This window comes from Leucopleurus acutus (assembly GCF_964270905.1).
Source record: "Leucopleurus acutus genome assembly, chromosome: 11".
Taxonomy (NCBI): Eukaryota; Metazoa; Chordata; class Mammalia; order Artiodactyla; family Delphinidae; genus Leucopleurus; species Leucopleurus acutus.
In genome coordinates this window covers 77,286,815-77,312,149 of record NC_139152.1, presented here as the reverse complement: position 1 = coordinate 77,312,149, position 25,335 = coordinate 77,286,815, and the positions used below count along the sequence as shown (strand labels likewise).

At 41.5% G+C, this 25,335-nt stretch overlaps 1 protein-coding gene across 2 annotated transcripts in view; it reads right to left on the bottom strand.

Annotated features, from left to right (window-relative positions):
• CRADD (CARD and death domain containing adaptor protein) overlaps window positions 1–25,335 on the bottom strand; it is a 191,002-nt gene that overhangs the window by 47,423 nt on the left and 118,244 nt on the right. The window lies entirely within an intron of this gene.

Sequence of the window (25,335 nt, the reverse complement as noted above, 5' to 3'; positions counted from 1 at the left end):
GTTAAGTTTTGATGGTCTATTTTCAAGAAAGTTGTGTGTATATACACTATGATAGAACGAAGGGAATCGTGAACTTAGGTTTCACAATTTATGTGGCTGATCACTGTTGGTTCTGCCACGTTTCAAGTTATAAAAAAGACTTGTCTTCTGAGATGCTTTGCCTGCATTCTCACTGGACAAAAGAGGCCTGGAGGCTCAGAGAGTCAGAGGCGGGCTGAGCTGGAGAGGCCAGGGCTCCCGGCTGCCAGGTCCTTGTTTCAGGCTCATTTCCTCTACATATTCAAAAGTTTCTAGGATGTCACAGCAGAAGCTGCACTAGTTGCAACACTTGTATAATATCTCCAGCGGCAGTGTTTACTTTCAGAGCCTCCGTCATTGCTGTTTACGTGTGATTCTAGGATTTATGATAAGAGTAAATATTTAGATCCTTCAAACAAGTTAAACCGCAGTCAAACTGCAGTCCTACTGGGTAACCCCACTTGAATCTCGTTCACTCTGGGGGGAGTGTGCATTCTGCCCATTTCATTCAAAACTTCATATATAAACAGAAGGTGAAGTCAGCTCCTCTCCTTCTCCCTCGACCCCTCAACTGCTTATTTCGGAATGGGGATGCCATCCAGGTCCTCAGAGGATCTCCTGGCCTTCCTCACAGCAGAGAGTATGTGCTCAGTGGGGAAATCTGCTCACGCCAGGAAACCAGATCCTGTTTGAATGACGGTAGCTATGGGAAAACAATACGTCTACAGCCAGCGCCGAAGTATGGTCTGTACTTTGTGGCTGGCATTGCCCCAGCAGGGAATCGGCAGGCAGTGGAGAAACCGTGCATGAGCAGCAGGCTCTGACAGCCAGCATGACTACTGCCCTTGCTTGCCCCTACCTGTCTACGCCCCTCAATCTGACCATTTGGTCTGCAGGCAATATTCTCTGGCTCCAGGTCAACTTCTTCTCTGTGACACCCTCAGCAGGTGGGGTAAAAGGTGGTTCTGGCTTGCCCTGGACTCCAACCTGCTCTCAGATTCCCCAGAATCATCTTTTTTTTTTCAAACATATATTCTTCCCCTTTCTTGGGGAGCTCGAAGCTCATTCTGCCCCCTTCCCTGGCTCAGCTCCATGCCCTTCTTCAGGCCAGCGGTTCGCCAATATCCACAGAACCCAGGCCAAGCCCACACCATGCCAGCAAGTGCCCCTTGTTGCTGGCATTTGTACCACTGAGGTCCCCTTGGTTTTGAGATAATCTGTCATACAGGCCCCAGTACATGAGCCAGAGACCTCAACCTAAAACAGTTAACAGGGATGGAACAAAAGAAACCAATGAAACTGGTCTTTCAGATTTCTCTAACAGGAGTGGATAACGTGAACGTGAGAGGAGGTATTTAGGCACAGATACATGAAGGAAAAAGAAAAGGAAAGGAAAGAGAGAAGTATCTCTCCCAACTTCCCCTAATTGCTTGTAATTCCACGTCCCTGAAATGAGCCAAGAAAAGCTGCCAAGCAAGAGGTAGAGGATAAGGACATAAAAGTCCCATTTAATTTTCAGTGCTTTGTAAAAGCCCAAAGACTATTTACTGCATATGCTTGACAACTTCTGCAGGGTCGCGCTGGATTCAAGTTCTGTGGGATTTGGCCAATTTGGACATTTTTGCATGGTTGGACTCCTAGCATCTAGTGAAAAAAGGAAAGGGATTCCAACACACTCGATTTCCAGTTATAGAATAGGTGTTAGTTCTTATTTAATTATACAATCCCCGCTGCTCTATCAGATGTTGGCAAAGTTCTCTGTGCACCATTTTAATGCTTTGTGATGTAGTTCTTTTATGATTTAACATGTGTTACTTAAATTTATATTTCCTGCCTATTCTTCCCACACTAATTTGAACCATACAAAAAAACTTACACAAAAGGGGAGAAACTGCATCTAGGACAAGTAAGGATATTGTATTGAAACAATTCCTGATGAAAGTTAGCATTTTACATAACAATACAGGATATGGCAAAAATCAACTCAAGATGCCTCATATTGCAATTGCATTGTAACTAACCAACTCCAGACCCAAATTTTACACCAACTGTAAATCATGGACTGAAATAAAACTCATGCCTGAGCCAGAGGTTGCTTTCCTTGGATTTGGCAACAAGTTATTAAGTTTGCATAGGACAGACAGCAGAGGAGGAATTGGTTATAAAGGACAGCTAATTCTCATTTGGTAAACAGCTAGATTTTTAAATAATAATAATATCACTTTTAATTAAAACTGATACGTCTAACACAAACAGAAACTACGTCTAAATGACATTACTGGAACTCAGAGTAAGAATAAAAATAATAAAATCTTTTGAGTCTAGTATGTACTAATTAGTAGGTTGTTAGTTTACATACATTGCCTTGTGCCTTTTTTTAAAAAAACTTTAAGTCCATAGTTTACACTAGGGTTCAGGCTTTGTACTGTACATTCCAAGGATTTTGATAAACATATATGCCATGTGTCCACCATTACATCAGACAGAATAGTTTCACAGTTCTGAAAATCCCCTGTGCTTCATGTATTCATCCCTCAGCCCCTCAGCCCCTCAGCCCCTCAGCCCCAACCCCTGGCAACCCCTGGCAACCACTGATCTTTTAATGGTCTCTAAAGTTTTGCCTTTTCCAGTATGTCCCATAGTTGGAATTATACAGTGTATATCCTTTTCAGACTGGCTTCCTCCACTTAGCAATATGCATTTAAGCTTTCTCCATGTCTTTTCATGATTTGATAGTTCATTTTGTTTTATTACTGAATAATACTCCATCACATGGATGTACCACAGTTTATCCTTTCAATTATCAAAGGGCATCTGGGTTGCTTCCAATTTTGGCAAATATGAATAAAGCTACTCTATGCATTTGTGTGCAGGTTTCTGTGTGGACATAAGTTTTCAACTATTTAGGCAAATACCTAGGAGCAGGGCTTCCGGGTCATGTGGTAAGATTATGTTTAGCTTTTTAAGATACTGCCAAACTGTCTCCCAAAGTGGCTGCTCTATTTTGCTTCCTACTGCTTAATCTTTTAACTACCCTTCAATATATGTATTTTATACCTGTTAGATGAGAAAACTGAGATTCCAAGAGGTTAAATAATTTGCCCAAAGTCACACAGAAGAGTAATGACTAAGGCCGGGACTCAAGTTTGGGTTGATCTGGCTTTAAAGGTGGTGGTCTTGCTACAGTGCTGCATCTCCAAGCAAACCAAACATCAGCCAGGTCAGGGTCCTTCAATGGTGTTAAGTGTATGTAGCCAGTCTCTACTCTATGTGTTAATGTCCCTGTCCTGAGTCTAAAGCCAGACACCAGGGAAATATGCTATTGCACAAGCCTTGTAACTTTTCCCCTCCCCTACACCGGAGTCATCCTCTCCCCCTCCTCGGCCACAGCTCCAGGAAGAAGCTACAAGCCCTGTGAATAGGCAGAGGGCAGGTATTACAGAAGCCCTGCCTCAATATCTCAATACAACTCTAGCTGTAGGCAAAGACATTAAACTCTGCATTAACACCCCATAAAAACACTTTCAGTGTATCAGTATTGTAACCAAAAGCCTCAGCATCAGGTTTCTGAATTCAGGGCTTCTTTCAAAGATCTAGAACACCAGCAGCTGGTTAGGATGGGAGGCTGAGGGGAAAAGTCACTGGCTGCCCCTTGTAAGTTTTTTTGCCAGAAACAACGAAGATGACAATCACAGACTCATACCTGTAAGCTAACTAAGAGATTTAGTGACTTAAAAATGCTTTTATATCTTTAACTTAAGACAGGGGAGTTTTGCATTGCACTCTTGAGGTATGATCTGAGATACTCCTAATTTTCAAGCAGGTCAGAAATCCAGATACACCTGCACTTCAGTTAACTGATCATCACAACATACAGTTGTAGGTGTCGGGGAGGAGTGACAGGCAGGGACGGCTGGGGAGAGCAGAGGCCACGGCCAGCCTGTGTTCACTGTTGGGCTTACTTAGTCACTTACTTAGTAGGACCTTGAAGCATGGTATGGAGACCATCCCACCAACTAGAAGGTAGAGAATAATATTTTCCACATAATAATACACATATCGGCCATACTGTATACTGCAAAGAGCCTAGTGAAATTCCCTATTCTTAAAGTGTATCAATTCTTTCTCTTCCCCTCTCCTCCTTTCAGCAATTCTAGCTACGTCAGTCATCCAGCCTTCAAACGTGGCACAGAATGTCCTGCTTCAAGAGAGCACAATTAGGTACAGCCTGGAGAAATAGCTTAAGAAGCCTAAGAAGAACAGTGATGCTTGTTCTCATGGATAATACAATCTGGTTAATTTAGGGAGTGTGCTTTACATAGCAATTTGGATGAGCCTAGAAGCATCACCCTTTGCTAATTGTAATTGTCATCTCTTTAAAAATTTATTAAAAAGGTAGATAACTTTTTAGCTGTTAGTAGAGGTTATAAGAGAATATTTCTTTGGCTGCTACTTGTAGAAGTGACTAGATTTCGTTCAGAAAGGACACAAGTTGAGGGGAAGAGATGAGACTGCTGAATATGAAAGCAGGCTAAATTCATGGAAACCTTATGCCCATGTCTTTATTTGCCAAGGGAGGGATATGGATTTAATTCATATTTCCCTCAAGATAGAAAAGGGGGAAAGGAATGTGTAAACCAGCTATGCCAAGATGCCCACTCATTCTTTATTCATTCAATAATGAAAAATATTTACTGCGATTATGAATAGTAAAGAGGTAAGGGCAGCCAGTTGTACAAACTGGACCTCACAGTTTAAAACGCAACCACTCAGACCCTACAGAGTAATGGGTCTGGCATTCCAGATTCTATGTCATTTCAGAATGACAGAAGGAAGGGACTTTGTGATTATCTAGTCTTATTGCTCACCTCCCCTGAATTAAGATAAAGGAAAATGAAGACAGGTTGCTTTAAATGATTTTCCCAAGGTCACGCAGCTAATTTATGGCAAAGATGGGGCTAAGAACTCAAAATATCTCCATCCTTGACCCAGTATGCTTTCCAGTATATCCACGTTCCTCAAACTGAAGCAGAATCACTCCCTGGGGCACAAGCAGTATGCAAGGCAACAGGATAAACACGGTGCATTTTCCTGGAGGGCTGACACTATTCAGTGATAAGCATTTTTTATAGTTAAAAAAATGCAGCCTTCATCAAAAGTCTACAAATAACAAATGCCGGAGAGGGCGTGGAGAAAAAGGGAACCCTCCTACACTGTTGGTGGAAATGTAAATTGGTGCAGCCACTATGGAGAACAGTATGGAGGTTCCTTAAGAAACTAAAAACAGAGCTACCATATGATCCAGTAATCCCACTCCTGGGCATACCCCCCAGAAAACACGAAAACTCTAATTCAAAAAGATACACGCACCCCAACGTTCATAGTAGCATTTACAACAGCCAAGACACTATTTACAACAGCCAAGACACAGAAGCAACCTAAGTGTCCATCAACAGATGAATGGATAACGAAGATGTGGTACATATATACAATAGAGTATTATTCAGCCATAAAAAGAGAATGAAATATTGCAATATTGCCATTTGCGGCAACATGGATGGACCTAGAGATTATCATACTAAGTGAGGTAAGTCAGACAAATATCATATGCTATCACTTGTATGTGGAATCTAAAAAAATGATACAAATGAAATTATTTACAAAACAGAAACAGACTCACAGACATAGAAAACAAACTTATGGTTACCAAAGGGGAAAGGGAGTGGGGGGTGATAAATCAGGGGTTTGGGATCAACAGATATACACTACTATCTATAAAATAAACAACAAGGACCTACTGTATAGCACGGGAAACTATATTCAACATCTTATAAAAACCTATAATGGAAAAGAATCCGAAAAAGTTTTGTATATATATAAAACTGAATCACTTTGCTTTACACCTGAACTAACACAACATTGTAAATCAACTATATTTCAATTTTTTTTAATTTAAAATTTTTTAAAAATTAAAATGCATATAGTACAGAATGGAAGTTAAAACATGTTTACAATAAAAAGAAGGTTTCACAGGACTTCCCTGGTGGTGCAGTGGTTAAGAGTCCGCCTGCCAATGCGGGGGACACAGGTTTGATGCCTGGTCCAGGAAGATCCCACATGCCGCAGAGCAACTGAGCTCGTGCACCACAACTACTGAGCCTGCGCTCTAGAGCCTGCGAGCCACAACTCCTGAGCCCGCCTGCCACAACTACTGAAGCCCGCACGCCTGGAGCCCATGCTCCACAACAAGAATGTTATGGAGAAGCCCACACACCGCAACGAAGAGTAGCCCCCAATCGCTGCAATTAGAGAAAGCCTGCGCACAGCAACGAAGACCCAACGCAGCCAAAAAATTAAAATTTTTTTTTAAAAAAAGAAGGTTTCCCAAAGATTTTGGGCTTGAGATGAGCTAGTACAGTTAGCTTCCCAGACCCTCCTAGGAACATGGTCAGTCTGATGTGGAGGTTCTTTACAGCAAACCAGGAGAAGCATTCAAGTATTCATGGTGTTCGGCTGTTCAATAACATTGGTTTACTCACAGGTGACCAGGGACTGGAAATGTATTAGCAAAGAGCTATGCTGATAAGATACAATGCAGAGCGGTCCAAAATACTGTCACACACCAACACCTAGTCTCACTGGCCTCCTAGGAAACTGAGTAGGAGCAGTGTTGGAGTAAAGGGGAGACGCATAATTTCAGGACACAGTAAAATCAAACAAATCTATAACAATGGCATGATGTTACCTCTCCAAAGGAACTAAATACTTATACTGGCCAATCAGGATAACTTCTTCCATCCCTTCATGACAAAGCTTCTTTAATAATTTATCTAAATCAGCTATTTCCTGTATTTTCCACTCCTCTCACGAACTTGTAACAGAAATGAGTGAATGATGGATAAAAATGGAAACTTTAATGAATTTATAAATAAAATAACTTTCTGAGTTTTGTGAACCAACCCAGTTCCAGGATGGAATTTGGAAAAGAGCCATGGGCGACAACGAGCTCTTAAAAGTTTTTTTTTTTAATTTTGTTTCCAAATTATGGGGCCATAGCCTGTTTATAACCTAGATACTGAAGAGATGATATGCTCCGCTCTAAAGATTGATACAGCATTGTATCAATCTTTATTTGATACAATAAATAGCATTGTATCAAATTGTATCAATTGTATACAATTGTATCAATTGTAGCATTGTATCAAATTCAGAAAACATTTTAGGTAGTAAATATATATTTCCTTACTTCGTATTCATTTTCTTGAAAGACAAAAACACTAGGTTCTCAGTCCTATCCTGTTAATAAAATTGAAACCATCTAGGGAGAGTGTCCTATTTATATAGGATAGGAATAAACAGCTTATGTGTAGATATATGTCTTAATTCCTCATTTTTTTACACAGCATGCCTGTACTGGTAATCCAGGATGACCAGCTCACACATCTGTGCTCGAAGGTCACTAAAAGAAAGAGTCACTCTGGTTTTCAGAGCACCCCCAGCCCTCTCTTTCCTTGGCTCCAGATCTGCCTACTCCATTACAGTTTTTACCAAGTCCAGACTCTGGATTTCTGCTCTTTGTGCTTTTGAACGACCTTGGATTCCCCACCTTGATCCCCTATGCCCTCTAAAAAAATATGGCTGTGTCTAATCCTGTGGCTCTCTGGGCTCTGGGCTGCTTTGGATGGGTTATCTAAGACCCAACCAATTCCACTTGTATTCTATCTTCTCCCAAGGTAGAAGACAGGTCTCAGAAATTATATTTCTTCCATACTCACAAGTGAAAGAGCCTCATTCAATAATTTTTTATTTTTCTAATCCATGGCTAGTAGTCATACTTGATGGGAAGTATCAAATTTATGCTGAAAGGTTTTATAGTGAACACTGAAGTTGCAAAATCCAACTTTCATGACTCCAATACAAATATTTTAGAGAAGCGTTAAAATTTCTACAATTTTAAACATTAAAGTTACTAAAATCGGTGGGGACAAACTATATGATTTAATCACTGACTTCTTGGAATATATCAAACTAGAATGGGAAAAACAAGTTTGACCACTATCAGTTAGTTTAAATACCTACTCTCCCAAGGGCAAAAACATTTTCCAGGTCATCTACATGTTATACAGTGACTTAATCTCATGGTTTTCTGTGTTTGCCAAGACTCTTTGGTATAATTTGAACTTCAATTTTATTCTTGGTGCCAGAGCTAAGAAAATGGAATTTCACTACATTTAATCCAGTCTAGAAAATAAAGAGATATATCTTTTATCATTTTTTCCTGAGTTCTACAAACTATTATAAAGTCTTTATAATAGATAGCATTCCTGCCACCTGCCTTTATATCTGGTCACCATAATGCAGTCTCCGCAGCTTTCAATTTTATCGCTAAATAGCCTTGGAAACAAACAAAAAAACGGAAACATTTAATATATTTAGTATACTTTGTGTCTCTAACTTAAAACAAGTATAAAATGCTACCAAAGAGACTCAAGAAGATATCAGTTTCATAAAAAATACAAACTGATTAGAAATCTTGAGAATGAGAAAATACGATTATTGAAATAAAACCAACAGCAGAATAGACACAGTTGAAGCAAAAAAGAAAAGAAAGAAAGAAAAAGAAAAAAAAGAAAAATTGAGAACTGGAAGACTGACAAAGGATCCCCCTTCCTCTCTGGAAGAACAGGGCTCAAAATGACAAAGGTGGATGGTATGAAAGAAAAATTGAGAGACAGGGAGAATAGATTCAGAAATTCTAATATCAATCTAAAAGAAGTTAGAAGAGGAAAGCAAGAATGGAGGACAGGAAATAATCAAAGAAATACTATTTTTAAAATTTTTGACTTGGAAGAGTGATCAGACTAGAGTCCCATCAAGTACTGAACCCTCTCTTCCTGAATGCCTCAATACTTATGGGAGAGACAGGCTGCCATGAGGTCACATGAGCCCCAGCATCTACCTCCTCTTCCCAAGAGCGAGACCAGCAGGATCAAGACGTCAAATTGCCAGTTTTCCCAGTGCCGTGACACCTCCAACTGCATCTGAGGTCAACTTCCCCAAAGCCTTGACTCTTATTAAGTACTCAACAAATGTTACCTATTATTGTTGTTGTTGCTATTATTATTATTTTATCATCATCATCCACGCCCATGGCTTCACATATTACTCACTCATTTGCTAAGGACTCGTAAATGTAAGTCTCCAGCCAAGATCTCTTACCTGAGTTTCAGATCTGTATTTAACTGTGCATTTCACATTCCCACTGAAATATCAAATAGGAATCTTAAATTTAACATGACCAAATCAGCTTTATATCTCTCTCCCTACTCTACACCCAAATCCACTTCTCAACACAAATCCCCCTGCCTAGCCTTCTTTATATCAGTAAATGGTACTACCCTCCACTCATTTTCTCAGACTAGGACATCTTTGCTTCCTCATTGCCCCACATTTCTAATCAATCAGAAAGACCTGTTGGATCTACTCCAAAAATACATGGATGCAACTATATCTTACCATCTATGCTGCTATTACCCTAATTTAAAATTGTAAATTCTTCAGGATATTGTTATATTAGCAACTATGTTAAGGATATTAGCCCTTTGTCATTTGTGTTAGAAATATTTCTTAACTTGTTTATTTTTACTTTGCTTATAGCTGTTTCGCTGAACAGAAGTTTTAGATATTTACATAATTAAATGTATTAGTTCATTCCTTGATGGCTTTTTGGTTTTCAGACAGGCTTATAAAGGCCTTCCCTGTACCAAAACTATAATTAAATTCCTTTACATTTTCTTCTTAGTGCTTTTATGGCTTTGTTTTTATCTTTGATCCTACGGAAACTTTTTTTTTTTTTAATTTATGTCTGTGTTGGGTCTTCGTTTCTGCGCGAGGGCTTTCTCTAGTTGTGGCAAGCGGGGGCCACTCTTCATCGCAGTGCGCGGGCCTCTCGCCATTGCGGCCTCTCTTGTTGCGGAGCACAGCCTCCAGATGCGCAGGCTCAGTAATTGTGGCTCACGGGCCCAGTTGCTCCGCGGCATGTGGGATCTTCCCAGACCAGGGCGCGAACCCGCGTCCCCTGCATCGGCAGGCAGAATGTCAACAACTGTGCCACCAGGGAAGCCCTATCCTACTGAAACTTTTAAATAGTATAATAAAGTTTGGTCTATTCAAATTTTCTTCTCCTTCTCTAGTCAGTTTTGGAAACTGATATTTTCCTAGAAATATCCATTTCACCCAGGTTTTCAAATTCTTTGCATAAAGCTATACTTAAAAGAATATTAAAAGGTAAAAAAAAAAAAAAGCTATATCTCTCATATCTCATGTTTCATTCCTAAAATTCCGTATTGTTGTTCTTGCTTCTTTTACATGATAAAACCTGTCAAAGGTTTGCCCATCTAATCTGTCTTTTTGAAGGACTAGCTTTTGGTTTTATAGACAAAGTTTACTAATTTTTGTACTCGTTCTATTAGTTTCTGCCTATGGTTTTTGTTAATTATCTTCCTTCTACTATTTTAGGATTTATTTTCTTGAGTCTTTTTTTTTTTTTTTTTTTTTGCTTAGCTTTTCCTAGCCTCCTGAATTGAATGCTAAGTTCATTTACTTTCCATTTGTCCTAAATGTATTTAAGGCTGTACGCTTTTTTCTCTCTGTACTAACTTCAATGGCTGAATACCCTCAGTGTTTAATATGTAGTTCTCTTATTTTTCTACTATAATTTCAGGTTTTATTTTCTCTTTACTTTATAATTATTTAAAATGTTTTTAAAAACATTTTAGCCCTTCTTTAGTAATTTTTACATTTTATTTTAATTAATCGATTTTGTGTTGTAATTAGACGTGTGGCCTATATGATTTCTGCTTTGGGAATTAGCTGTAATTTTCTTTGCCATCTTGTTATAAAATTAAGCTCTCAATTCTCAAAGTGATTTACCTAGCAAAGTGGAAATCTAACAATTTCTCCTTATGTTTGTATGCCTTTACTACCTTTTTACATTTTCATGCAATGTTATCAGGTTCACAGTGTATCTCTTAGCACTTCTTTACACACTGCAAATTTTATCAACTGTAAATTTTATCAACATGAACAATATCTTTCTTATATTCGATACTTTCACCTTGAACTCTATTTTGTCTATTTCCAGTATTGTTATACTTGCTACCATTTGCCCCTGAATGTCTGGCATCATTTTAACAGCCTGGATGTATTTCAGCTACTGAGGAACATGCCCATTGACATCCATCTTGTCAAAACGCATTAAGTAAGTACCCAAGTTTCCAGGGATCGATACTGGGCACTAAGGACCTTTAAATGTGAGTACTGTACAGAGATAGACAGATAGATAGGTAGATAGATAGATAAAAATTTAAGTGTTTTGTGGGTTTTTGTGGGATGGTATACTAGTCTTCAAGTCTATTGTTGCCATGGCAAATGACTACAAACCTAGCAATTTAATCTCACAGTTATGTAAGGCAGAAGTCTGACATGGATCTCACTGAGCTAAAAATCAAGGCATCAGCAAGGCTGTGTTCCTTTTTGGAAGCACCAGGAGGGATTCTGTTCCCTTGCCTTCTCCAGCTTCTAGAGACTGCCTGCATTCTTTGGCTCATGGCCCCTTCTTCCATTTTCAAAGACTACAACCGTGGGTCAAATCCTCACATCACATCTCTCTGACCCACTCCTCTGCCTTCCTTTTCTACTTTTTTTTCATGTGATTAGAATGGGTGCATCAAGATAATCCAGGATAATCCCTTCATCTCAAAATGAGTACCCTCAGTCACCTCTGAAGAGTCTCTTTTGCCAGATAAGGTAACATATCACCAGGTCCTGGAGGTTAAGACATGTACAACTTCAGGGGTGGTAGGATCATTATTCTGCCGACCACAGATGAGTTTCTATTTTGTTGTGTTTATTTTCCATTTCAGCTGGAAGTAATTTGAGACTTCTGCTTCTCAGAATGCCAGGGGAGACATCTCCTGAGTTAAGACTTGCTAACAGCTTATTGGTAAGGCAAGGCACTTGCAAGGCACTTACAGATTTTTGGATGGTTTTAGATGCTTAATGCCAAAAGGTAGATGTGAAATGACTAAGAGAGAAAGTGTATTTGTTAACGTAGGTGCAAATACAGTAGATATTTCTTCTCTTGCTCACAAACGGCACTAGGTGGGTGAACAGGTTGAAGAGGTGGGCCTCCTCCCTGCGTTACAAATGGGACTGCCTAGCTTTATGTACCTCCTGATGTGATATATTTGAGAGCATACAGCACCACCAATGAAGTATCCTTGCCTGAACTATTTAGCCTAAATTTAATCAAGCCTCTAGATCCAATTACTAGTTTATAGGAAATATAGGGAATGGAAGAACGTATCAACCACCACCACAAGAATAAAATTACCCAAATCCAGAATGTGCAAAAACGTAAAAGACAAATCCACCTTAATAGTGTATTCCAAAATAAATAACATAAAAAATTTAAGTGTAACGAAAAAAAAAAAACCTATCCACTTGTTACCACTCATGAATGCTGTAAGCTGGTGTATTCAGAGATGGGACCCATGCACTGTATCTACTCACAAAGCAAATGAATACAGCACTGGGTGCTGTGGCCCAGGATGCTTTGATGTAACTGTTTCCTGACCTCTGCTACAAAACTTTGCTTTTCTTACAGCAAAGAGATTCTGATTTAGCTTTTTGGGGGTGAGTACAGTTGACCCTTGAACAAGGTGGGGGTTAAGGGCGCCAATTCCCAAGCAGCTGAAAATCTGCATATAACTTTACAGTTAGCCCTCGGCCCTCCGTACCCCATTCTCCATCTGTGGTTCTGCATCTGCAGATTCAACCAACCACAGACGGTGTAGTACTGCAGTACATATTTACGGAAAAAATCCACGAATCAGTGGACCTGCATGGTTCAAATCCATGTTGCTCAAGAATCAACTGTAATTCTGATTCACAGACATAAACAGATTAAATTGCTTGTGTATTTCCTCAGTAATCCAGAACAAAAGTCATTATTTTATACCTTAGTTTTCTTCTCACAACCTCAAGTCAATGACTCCGTTTCTTAAGTTACTGAAGTCTCTGAAATCAGTTAAGAAACTGAAGATTTATTCTATAATATGTCTTTCAGTGGAAAGTTTCCACTGCAAAAGAAAAGAGCAGCCCAGACATGCTCACTGTTGAATGCCATAGTCTTTCTAACTGAAGTCTGTGGGTCGTGACTAGTTGGGGAAGGGAGGGGAACAACAGGTACTTCCTTTGTAAAAGGGTAAAGAATACTTTAGGAAATGTTTTGTTGCATTTATATTCACATGGATGTGTGTGCTGGGTTAAAATGTAAAATGTATTTCAAAAAGCCTGAACGTGGCTGCTTTAGTGACTGATACACACCCAACACAGTCACCATCACAAAGGCAACTTTAGAAACTGAAATCAAGAGGCAGGAGTCCCTTAGAAGAAGATCCCAAAAAAGGTTATACTAATTTCTTAGTTAACGTTTAAATAAAAATACCTAGCTCTCACAGAACTTCTGGATCCCCTGGGTCCTTAGACCCCAAGTTGAGAAAGAATAATCTAGTTCAAGCCATTCATTGTAAGATAAGGAAACCAAAACGCAGACAGGTGGGAACACACGCCCCTTCTCCATCCCTCGCCCTGTCCCCACCTATGCTCTCAGAATTCTGTTCCTGGAGTCCCTTTCTCTTTTGCAAGCTGGAAGAGGGCTACAGAGCCAGATTACAAGACCTCGGGTGGGCTGCTGGCATTCCCAGGGCCACAGAGAGAAATTCCTCGGCCTGCTTTCCTAGGACTCACCTGTCCTCACTATCTCAGCGTTAAGTAGGGGAAAGGCTTGCAAAAGGAATCAGCCACGTGGTTCAGTTTAGCTCTTTAGTGATATTGCCGTAATAGCAACAGCTGTGACCTGGCCAGTAATACCTGTTGAGGACCTGAGCTCTCGCAGTCTCTTCCAACCTTAGAGAGAAAGAATAATGGTTAAGAGTCCAGTCTGTGGGGCTTCCTTAGTGGCACAGTGGTTAAGAATCCGCCTGCCAATGCAGGGGACACGGGTTCAAGCCCTGATCCGGGAAGATCCCACATGCTGCAGAGCAACTAAGCCCGTGTGCCACAACTACTAAGCCTGCTCTTTACAGCCTGCGAGCCACAACTACTGAGCCCACATGCCTAGAGCCCGTGCTCCACAACAAACACAAGACACCTCAATGAGAAGCCCGTGCACCGCAACGAAGAGTAGCCCCCGCTGGCCACAAGTAGAGAAAGCCCACACACAGCAACAAAGACCCAATACAGCTAGAAATAAAAATAATTAAAAAAGAGTCCGGTCTTTAGAGTTCAGATCCCAACTGCCACCTATTAGCTGTGTGACTTTGAGCAAGTCACTTGACCTGTGTCTCAGTTTCTTCCCCTATAAAATGGACGATGGGCTTCCCTGGTGGCTCAGTGGTTGAGAGTCCGCCTGCCGATGCAGGGGACACGGGTTCATGCCCCGGTCCGGGAAGATCCCACATGCCGCAGAGCGGCTGGGCCCGTGAGCCATGGCCGCTGAGCCTGCGCGTCTGGAGCCTGTGCTCCGCAACAGGAGAGGCCACAACAGTGAGAGGCCCGCGTACCGCAAAAAAAAAAAAAAAAAAATTGGAGGATGATAATCGCTATCTCATAGGGTTGTTATAAGGAATGAATGAGTTATTATATATAAAACGCTTAGAACAGTGACTGACATAGTCTTTCTTTTACTCCATCAATCTTATTTCTCACTACACCTCTTCACTTACCCTTCATTCCAGGAGGAAGAAAATGAAAACACTTTTGCTTCTACTATATCCTTACTCATGTCCCCAAAAACATTCATTCAGCAAATATTTCCCGGGAGACACAAAATACAGACAAGATACAGTTTCCTGTCTTCAAGATAGGTACGACCTCCTGGGAAACAAAGACAAATACATGTAGCCAATTACAAATAATGTGCCAAGTATAGAAACTGAGAAATATACAAAGTGCTACCCGACCAGGGAAGAGAAAGCAACTGAGTTGACCAGGAGGAGTCTCAGGGATGCTTAAGCAGAGTGGTGAGGGAGGTGACACTTCAACTGAGGCTTACATGGTGTGGGAAAAGACTGTTTCTGGTCTTGCACAGAACCTTACTGGTTCCCTTAATAAATTACGCAAAGCCTGAAAGATGTTCCTAGAATGGAAAAACAAAAAAAGCTGATTCACATGGTGCTGGGATTGTGGACTCAAATCCGAGAGCTGCTGAAAGACAGGAACTGCATCCCCTTGGGCTCTCTATTCACACAGCTCTGCCCTGAAGACCTTCTGCCAGACATCTGAGACACATTTGGCTGAATGTGTCCCTTTGTCTTTTTTTTTTTTTTTGCGGTACGCGGGCCTCTCACTGTTGTGGCCTCTCCCGCTGCGGAGCACAGGCTCCGGACGCGCAGGCTCAGTGGCCATGGCTCACGGGCCCAGCCGCTCCGTGGCATGTGGGATCCTCCTGGACTAGGGCACGAACCCGTGTCCCCTGCATCGGCAGGCGGACTCTCAACCACTGCGCCACCAGGGAAGCCCCCCTTTGTCTTTTGATTTGATATTGTTCTTGGTACATAGTTGTGAATTGTTCTAAAGTTATTTGTGCAATAAAGAAATTTTTAATAGAATTACAGACATACAAACACACCAAACACACATAAAATACAATATTAGTAGTTGAGATACCTATTGCAGTAGTGGTAAAATTCCTTGGCCAAAAGTATACCAGGTACTACCTAGATGTAGCCCAGATGTTAGCTGGGGCCCTCACTGACCTTCAAGAAATTGGCTCAAGCCTCCGTGAACTCTATGCCCTCTGAGATCCCAAAGCCCTTCTCAACATTTGGTGAAGTTATGTTCTCAGGGCCTCCTTTACTTTCTGGGCTCCTGATCGTATGAGTGTTGTCTCCACACTGTACTGCATCAACTGTGATGTGAATCTCTGCATCTCCAACTTCACCCCTGAAATCCACTCCATGCCAGGCATGCGCAGGCGGAGGAGACCTCACAGAAAAGTTGGGGACCACAAGGAACAGTGGCAGCATGGTCCTCCCCACAACCTCCTGCCTTTAGCTGATGCTCTGTCCCTCCTCCTCTCTCCCCTCTCTTTTGTTCTTCATGTTATCCCCCTCCCTCTCTCAACAAGCAATAAATGCTTCCCCTGGACTCTCACAGAGTAGCTCTGCCAACATGCAGGCCTTTGGGGCCTCATATTCTTTCTCAAACACTCATCAAGGTGTTTTCTTCAAGGTTATTTCCTTCATAAAGCAAATTCCAGATGTTCAGATGATAGCATTTCCATTTTGCCTAGCTTCCCTAGCTAAAATTTATATTTGAGAGGAGAGGCTGATCCCAGTGGAAGCAGCAGCTGTGCCAAGGGATGCAACAGGGGCCAGTACAAGTAGCAGAGGTGGTGCCAGGACATGTCACATGCCCTCAGGGCTAAGCTCAAGGGCGGAAGAGAGATTTGCAAAGGGCTGGAGCTCTAATAGAGGCAGAAGGGGATATAAACCAGCAAAATTAAAAGTATTAATGTCAAAGAGACCCATTAACCCTAGGGCCTTAGGAAACAGGGGCTTCAAGTAAAAACTCTTAAGAAAAATTATAACCTTGACAAGGAAAGTTCTAGCCCCATAAAAATGTTTTCAATGATCTAATAGTAAATACTTAACATTTATAAGGAATAAGTATTATTCAGATGATTTTTATATGGTAATTCATAAAGAATGATCTTGACAAAAGAACAGTCTTCTATGTATACCATGCAAAGAATGTCAAGTACAAAATTGTTAGCTGTGGCAGGAAAAAAAAAAACCAATGGCTAAGCTTTATATAAAGTTTTTCCTTAAGATATAATTCTTTGAGAAAGAGCCTAAAAGTCTTCAGGAAAGAAAAAACTTTAACCTCCCAACCACTCCATCAAGTAGACACAGATAGCTATTACTATACTCATTAGATAAGTAAACAAAAGTTGGTGATTCCAACTTATCCCCAGTCCAGAAGACTCTTCAAGTATTGATCTACTCTGAGACATAAGAAAGGATTTCACTTTGGTCAGGAGTTTCCTTATGCCCTCTTCAGAGAAGAAAAGAATTTGCTCAAATCCCTGGGTCAGACCTGACAGTCAGATTCATAACTTTACCCTTGCTCTAGCTATTTCACAGAAGGCTGCTCAATTATATTAAAATTAGGATGTGAGCATAGTTTTCAGTTATACAGACAAGCCTGGGAAATGGTCTTTCTAGCACCTGATCTCACTAAACTAAAAATTTATGAGTTGTTTTCTATAGGAAGAGACAAACAGAGGAGAAGGGAAAGGAAGGAGCAAACTGACAACGAAAAAACAGGCAGAGAAAGAAACAAGTGTGTCTTAGATCAAAGAGTAAATGGAACTGACAGATATCTGTTGCTCTTTGTTCTGAGAAAGGAAAGGTCCTAGCTCTGCTGATGAAGGGTGTGAAGTTCAAATACTGCTGGAGAAGAGGAGATGCAAGCAACCATGAAACAGTCTTTGAGAAACTGGGAAACGGGACAAGACCTCTCCAGGTGGCACCCCAGATAGAATCTGAAATTACAAAGATCCTGAAGTACAGTATTTCTTTAACGTACTTAAGCATGTTGTACAAGGGTCTTCCCTTGGTGGCGCAGTGGTTAAGAAGCCGCCTGCCAATGCGGGGGACACAGGTTTGAGCCCTGGTCCGGGAAGATCCCACATGCTGCGGAGCAACTAAGCCCGTGCGCCACAGCTACTGAGCCTGCGCTCTAGAGCCCGCAAGCCATTACTACTGAGCCCACGTGCCACAACTACTGCAGCTCGTGTGCCTAGAGCCCGTGCTCTGCAACAAGAGAGGCCACCACAATGAGAAGCCCGCACACCACAGTGAAGGGTAGCCCCCGCTCGCCGCAACTAGAGAAAGCCCGCACGCAGCAACGAAGACCCAACGCAGCCAAAAATAACTAAATAAAATAAATAAATTTATAAAAGGAAGATAAAAAGGAATGTTGAACAAGGTTTACCCAGTACGCAAGTACAGCATCCAGATGAGCTGGGGATGAGGATGGGGGAAGAAGTAAGGATAAGGCTGCTTAAATAAGCTCTTGGGAGCCAAGTTCTTTGATGGAGAATCAGAAACTAAAGTCATTTGTATGCTCATTCATGCAATAAGTATCAGTCTCCATATATTCCAGATACTGTTTTAGGTATGGGCTAGAGTGTGACCTGGGGTTAGGGTGCTTTAGATAGGGTGGTCAGGGAAAACCTCCCGGGAGAGGGGGCTTGAGCTGAGGCCTAAATAACGAGAGGAAGCCAGCCTTATATAGTGGCCTGTATACCAGCGAGAGAGGAGAGAACTGCAAAGACCTGAGGTAAGATCCCCGCTTGGGATATGTGAAGATCAGAAGTATCTGATCGGACTTAAGTAGTGAGCCATGGGAGAGCGATAAGAGATAAGGGACAGACGCAGGCAGGAGCCACAGCACAAAGGAGTTTGGAATTTCTTCTAAGTTCGACAAGAAGGTGATGCAGGATTTTAAGCAGGGGAGTGACATTTCTGTTTAAAAAGACCCCTCCGGCTGCTATCTCGGGTAGACTGCGGGGGCAAGCATAGAAGCAGACAGGCAGGTTAGGAGGCGATGTGGAAGTCCAGTGAGCGATCAGAGGTTTGGACTGGGTGGGAGCGGAGAGGAGAGAAGATGGATCTGGGTAAATGCGGGAGTATTTCAGTGTGTGATCCTGATAGACTGGATGCGGGAGATGGAGGGGAAAGAGCAATCAAGGATGACACGGAGGTTTGGGGATCAAGCAATCGGGTATATAGTGGGGTTATTTACTGAGATGGGGATGACGGGGAGGCACAGGTATGATGGAGAAAGGAGGAGTAAGATTAAGAGTTCTTATTTGGATACATTAAATTGGAGATGCCTCTCAGACTTCAAGTCTGGAAGTCAGGGTTAAAGATGTAAGTTAGTAAACAGAAGGTTCGTAAAGCAATAGGACCCACTAAGATTACCCAGAGAAAGAGTAAAGAGAAGTCCCAAGAGGCTTTCCAACAGCCAGAGGCCAGGAGGTGGAGGAACAACCAGTGAGGTGCAGAAAAAACAAGTCTGAGTTGACGTCAGCCAAGAAAAGAAAATATTCCAAGAAGGAAAAAGTGACCTATTAAAGCAAATGTTGCTGAAAGTCAACTAACATGAGAAAAAAAGAATCGGGCTTCCCTGGTGGCGCAGTGGTTGAGAGTCCGCCTGCCAATGCAGGGGACACGGGTTCGTGCCCCAGTCCGGGAGGATCCCACATGCCGCGGAGCGGCTGAGCCCGTGAGCCATGGCCGCTGAGCCTGCACGTCCGGAGCCTGTGCTCCGCAACGGGAGAGGCTACAACAGTGAGAGACCCACGTACCGCAAAAAAAAAAAAAAGAATTAACCATATATATGGCAAGATGGAGATCAGTGGTGCCCTTGACAGAGGTACCTGCAGTGGACTGATGGGATGGAAGCTAAACGAAGTGGTTGAACAGAGTGGAGGATGAGGAAAGAGAAATGGCTTATATAGACAGTTCTTCCTAGAAGCTCTGCTATGAAAGAGAGCCGAGAAATGAAGTAGGTAGGATGGGGGTCAAGGAGGGTTTTGTTGTTGTTGACTTTTATGTCCTAAGATGCAGAAAAGTAGAGAGAACAGTGGATGAATCCCCTGTGTCACCCGGCTTTCACAGCTATCTCCTCCTTACCACACCTCTTATCTATTCCCCCCCCCATTCCCAACTCATTCCCAGTTCCCCACCCTTTGGGTTATTTTGAAGCAAATCCCAGACATTATTTCAAGGAAAGATTATTCTTATTTTGCTTTAAGTGAGAAATATTATTTGTTATAAAGAAGGAAAACAGGAAGCCCTATTAAACAATGCTATCACTGAGAAAATTCAAGCTCCATGACATTAACAGAGTATCTTCAATAAAAGGTATAAAAGTTATTTTTCCTTTAAAGCAGGGATTCTCAAACTATGGCCCACAGTCCACAGATGAGCCATGAGGGGGCTTCCAGATGAGCAGCAAACTGTGACAAACCCAAGTTCCTCCATCAGCTCTCATGGGTGGAGAAAGAGACAGTCCAAGTTCAGTCCAAGTCCAAGTTGCATGGAGAAAGAGACAGTTTAGTAAGTTGATTAGGTTTACTAAAATCAGTACGTTACTAGAGTTTGCGAATGACTCTTATTCAAAATTATGCTAAGCAGTCTGACTGCCAAACAATGTCTGGAACTGTTGCAGAACATTTACAGATGGTGGGAATTTCTGTAAATTGGGGGGAAGGATGCCTAATAACCCGTGCGTGTCTTGAGTTACTTATGTTTGCAATTCTCCTATTTTTGCTTTTTGACTACAAATTACTTAGCTTCATCAGCAACAACATAGTTTATTGTGGGTTGTGTGGCTAAACCCTCAGTATACAGTGATGCATATTTGTATTATTAATACGAATTTGCCACTTGTTCATTCATTGGTTAACTGTGGTTCAGGATACAAAGATTTGAGACATAAAGCTTAAAACCTAGAAAATTCTATATATTGTTAACTTTTTCTGCGTATTAAGGGGGACTTTATAATTTTATTTTAGCTGTGGAAAACCTCAATCCTGTTGAGACAGCATAACAGTTATCAGCCCTAACTGGATCTAGAGAGTCTAGGTTCAAATCAAGGCTTTGCTACTTAGTAGCCGTGTGACCTTGGAAAACTAAGTTACTTATCCTCCTCAGTTTCATCATCTGTAAAATGGGGATAATAAATATCTTTAAATGACTGAATATCCATAACTGGAACAATACCTGGCACCTATTAAGTTCTAAATTTTTCCATAGAAAATATTACTACTACACCCTCTTACAACAACAATTGCTACCATTATTATAGTTTGTGATACCAGGGATCTAAAAAAGGACACTTTGAAAATCACCGAAGTATAACTTGAAATCAACCTAAGTGGTAGATATAAGAGAATAAATGGTGGCTAGCTTTATCCACAAATCTACTTAACCCATAATATAACCCAAGTATTCACTAAGAATATTAGCCCGAATTCTCGATCTTGGAACTCCGGTGCAGAAAGCAGAGAAAAGGTATGAATCCTTTCGTGAATACTGGGCCAGCCCTAGAGAACATTATAAAATACGTTGAGGAGGGTCTTCAGCATCCTCTCACCTTTCTGCAAGCCTGCCCTACTTTCTAACTCCATTCTTTCTAAGACCCCAAGTACCCTTATTCTGTCCAGAGTCTTTTACTGTAATGCTTACCAGGCCAGTTCTCCCCCAAAGTATACTCTTCTTCAGAAGTGAATTCTTTCTCTAGGATCTTCTGCCCCCAGCTATGTGTGAGGAGCAAAATGCTTTTTAAAAATCTACAATTACTTGTATATGACTATTAACACCTTTAGAGTCTCAGAAGTATCTCTGTTTTTGAAAGAAAATTCTTACCAAAATACCTAATTACTAGAAATTTAGGCAGAGTAACAAGGTTAAGTGAAAAAATTCAAGCAGTCGGGGCCACCTAGAGCCTTTTCTGGAAGGGGACCTTGACAAGAAAAACTTATTAGCATGATTTTCATGGTTTCTTCTATTTTGAAACAATGTAGGATTTTATTTAATCTAACTTCTTTTTTTCTTCAACAGTTCCTGTGGTAGTGAAGGGAAGGAAGAAAAGGGGCTGAGGGGGCTGGAGTTAGCCATCTGCATGACGAGAGAGAGAGAGAGAGAGAGAGAGAGAGAGAGAGAGAGAGAGAGAGAGAAGGAGGGAGGGAGGGAGAGGGAGGGAGGGAGAGAGAGGGAGGGAGGGAGAGAGAGGGAGGGAGGGAGGGAGAGAGAGAGAGAGGGAGGGAGGGAGGGAGAGAGAGAGGGAGGGAGGGAGAGAGAGGGAGGGAGAGGAAGGGAGAGAGGGAGGGAGAGGGAGGGAGGGAGGGAGAGAGAGGGAAGGGGAGAGAGAGGGGGAGAGAGAGAGAGAGAGGGAGGGAGAGAGGGAGAGGGAGAGAGAGGGAGGGAGAGAGGGGGGAGAGAGAGAGAGGGAGAGAGAGAGAGAAACATTTTACTTTTGGAGGAGACACTGATAATCAATAATCACTGTTAATTAAGTGGCTTCTTTCTTTTCTTTTTTGGGGGGAGGGTTTAAATATGATTATTGTTCATAAGAAATTCACACCTAGTTAAAACTTGGGACCAAGAGAGTTAATTCCTAAGGTCAGGGGCAAATTTGAGGACTGATCATGTTTAAACCTAAAGAAACATATTGGTTTTTCAAATTTACTATAATCTCTGGTTTTTCTAGCCCAAGTATCCCTTGCCCAAAGAAAAATCAACAGATTAAATCATAGATTTCATTCTCTGACCAATTACAAAAAGATTTTAGGGGATTTCTGTCAAGAACATATAAAGGTATCAATATTCAAAAATATACAGCCTTAAGACAGGGAAATATAAATAAAATAGAAACTCAAGACCGGTGGAAATATGAACACAAGTATGCAGACTATGGCTGTTAGAACTAAGCTTCAAGTAAGTTTACCTCTGAGTTTCTCGAGGGCCAGAAAGAAGAAAGGAGTAGCATCTGTTACAGTTATCAGAAAGGAGAATACATACTGTTTCCATCCAGAGAAGCAAAGCTCTTCCTGAGCTGAATTCCACAAGTATTTTTGAAATGGGCTATAACTTTGTGACCTTGAATAAGAGAGCTGACAACATCCTCGACTCTGAGACCCTGGGCCCTGGCCACACTGTTTAGGAGTTCCTGCAAAATTCCATTAAGGGACAAGCTCCCCTGAGGGGTGGAGGAGGCTTGTGTGCAATTTACAGAAGAAACATGCACACTATTTTCTAAAACCATGTCTACTACCTAGATTACAAATTTAAAAGAACTTCTAAAGAGTTCAGACTACTTCTACATGTTGTGAAATCACCAATTAGCCCAAAATAGAGAATTTGTGAAGGAAGGAAAAAATGAAACAAAACATAATAACTTGGACTGTGTTTGGTTTTTGCTAGAATGCTATTCTCTACAGCAAAATCTCTTTTCCAAAATTTCCCTCCTTTCAGAATAATGAAACTGTACAATTTTTACCAACCTTACTGAAGTATACTTGACATACAATAAACTGCATATATTTTGGTATGCATTTTGTTACAATTTGATATAGGTATATATCTGTGAAACAATTACCACAACCAAGATAATACACATATCCATTATCCCCCAAAGTCTCTGTCTGCCCCTTTGTCATCATTCCCTCCCACCCTGTTCCCCCGCCCAATCCAGGGCAACCACTGGTCTGCTTTCAATTTTTTTTTTTTTTTTTTTGCGGTACACGGGCCTTTCACTATTGTGGTCTCTCCCATTGCGGAGCACAGGCTCCGGATGCGCAGGCTCAGCGGCCATGGCTCACGGGCCCAGCCGCTCCGGGGCATGTGGGATCTTCCCAGACCGGGGCACGAACCCGTGTCCCCTGCATCGGCAGGCGGACTCCCAACCACTGCGCCAGCAGGGAAGCCCTCTGCTTTCAATTTTTAAAGCTATACAATTAAAAAAAAAAGTTAATCAAAAATGAAAATCTAAATTTAACATTATTGTTTTGCATGTGTTCCTTAGTCATTCCCTGTATCTTCTAAACCAATCAATTACCCTATGTTCTACCTCTAAAATTATAAACTACTGGAAGTTCAACGCTTTGTCTTCTGGTTCCTTCATGCTATCACAGAGCGTGGTGTATCAAGGCGGCACGCACAGCCTGCTCAGGAAAGATGGGGTGACCACCTTTCCCTGGAAGCTTCAGCTTCCGAGGTAACACTCTGGAGTTAAACTAACCGCATTCTGAAAGTAAATGACTGCATCAGGCACTTATCAGCCTCTGCCTGGAGAAAAACATGGACCTAGCCTCCCAGAGAAAAACTCTGGCAACTCAGGGAAATAAAGAGATTTTGTTAGTAACACAGGAAGTGGGAAGACAGAATGCTTGGGGGTAAGGGGAACAGCGCTACAATCTCTGACCTTGTAAAGCTTGACCTCAGAAGATAAGATATACAGATAAGCCATAGGAGGAAGAGTGCTAAGGGCAAAGAGCCAGGAAACAAAGTGCTACAGGACTCCAAGGGCAAGACAGCTCCTCCCATCTCAGTGCAGCCAAGGCTTCACTATCAGGACAATGAAGACCTCAAGGACTCACATCCGCAGTTCCCAGAATGCTTTCACGTACCCCATCTCTCACATTCCCCACCACAAGGCTGTGAATAAAACCATGTTATAGGTCTCCCTTAGAATGTGAGAAAATCGAGGCTTAGGTCAAGTGACAACTAAGGAGAGAGCAGAGCTGGGACTAGAAAGTGTGCCTTCTGATCCCAGTGGCACTGCTGTTCCTACTTCCCCAGATAGCATCCTTAAGAGGTGATGAAATGTGACAACAACCTCAGCACCTCCCTCTAGAGCCAAGAACATCAATCTAACAAAGACTTATTTAGCATTTGGTAAAGATGTCCTCTGAGATTGATCCCTGGACCTCAGGGACCACACACATGGCAACCAGGTGCTATGACAGAGACGTGTTTCCCCAAGAGTGTATACACATTCCAGTGGTCATAGGATGAACCATATTTCAAATGCACCAGAGAGACTTGCCACTTCATAGAACTCCAAATTATCCTTTAAGGAAAGAGATAATTGACAATATTACTATTAAATACACTCAAGTTACTTGTTGCATAAGTTTGTATTCTTGCATATCGGGCTTCCTTGAGGTGAAGCATGTTTGTATCATCATCACAAGTGCCTGATAATGCCTGGCATACAGCTGGCCTCAAAAGATGTATGTATTTGTGGAATGCTTGAATGAGGTCAACAGGCCACACCACAGAACTGTTTAATTCTAATGTTCAACAATGGATGGGCAATTTATTTGCCCCTAAATCATGGTAAAATAATCATAGTCAACAATGAGGCAATTGTTTGCAGTTTAGGTAACTTTAAAGAACTTGGTATAAACGTGTACTTTTCCCCCATTAAAGTCTCCTTAGAGTAGATCTAACTTGTTTCATTTTCTCGGAAGAAATTTATCTCTGAGCTTGGTAGAAGGCCATACATTAGAAAGGAAAAAATAAACAAACAACTGGGTTTACTAAGAGGTAAGTACAAGGCTCTTTAAGGACACATATTATAACATATGCACAGATGAGCACCACTCCTCTCAAAGCAACACTCTGTTGGGAAGCTACAAACATATTCCAGTGATACTGGTTTTGAGTGAAAAAC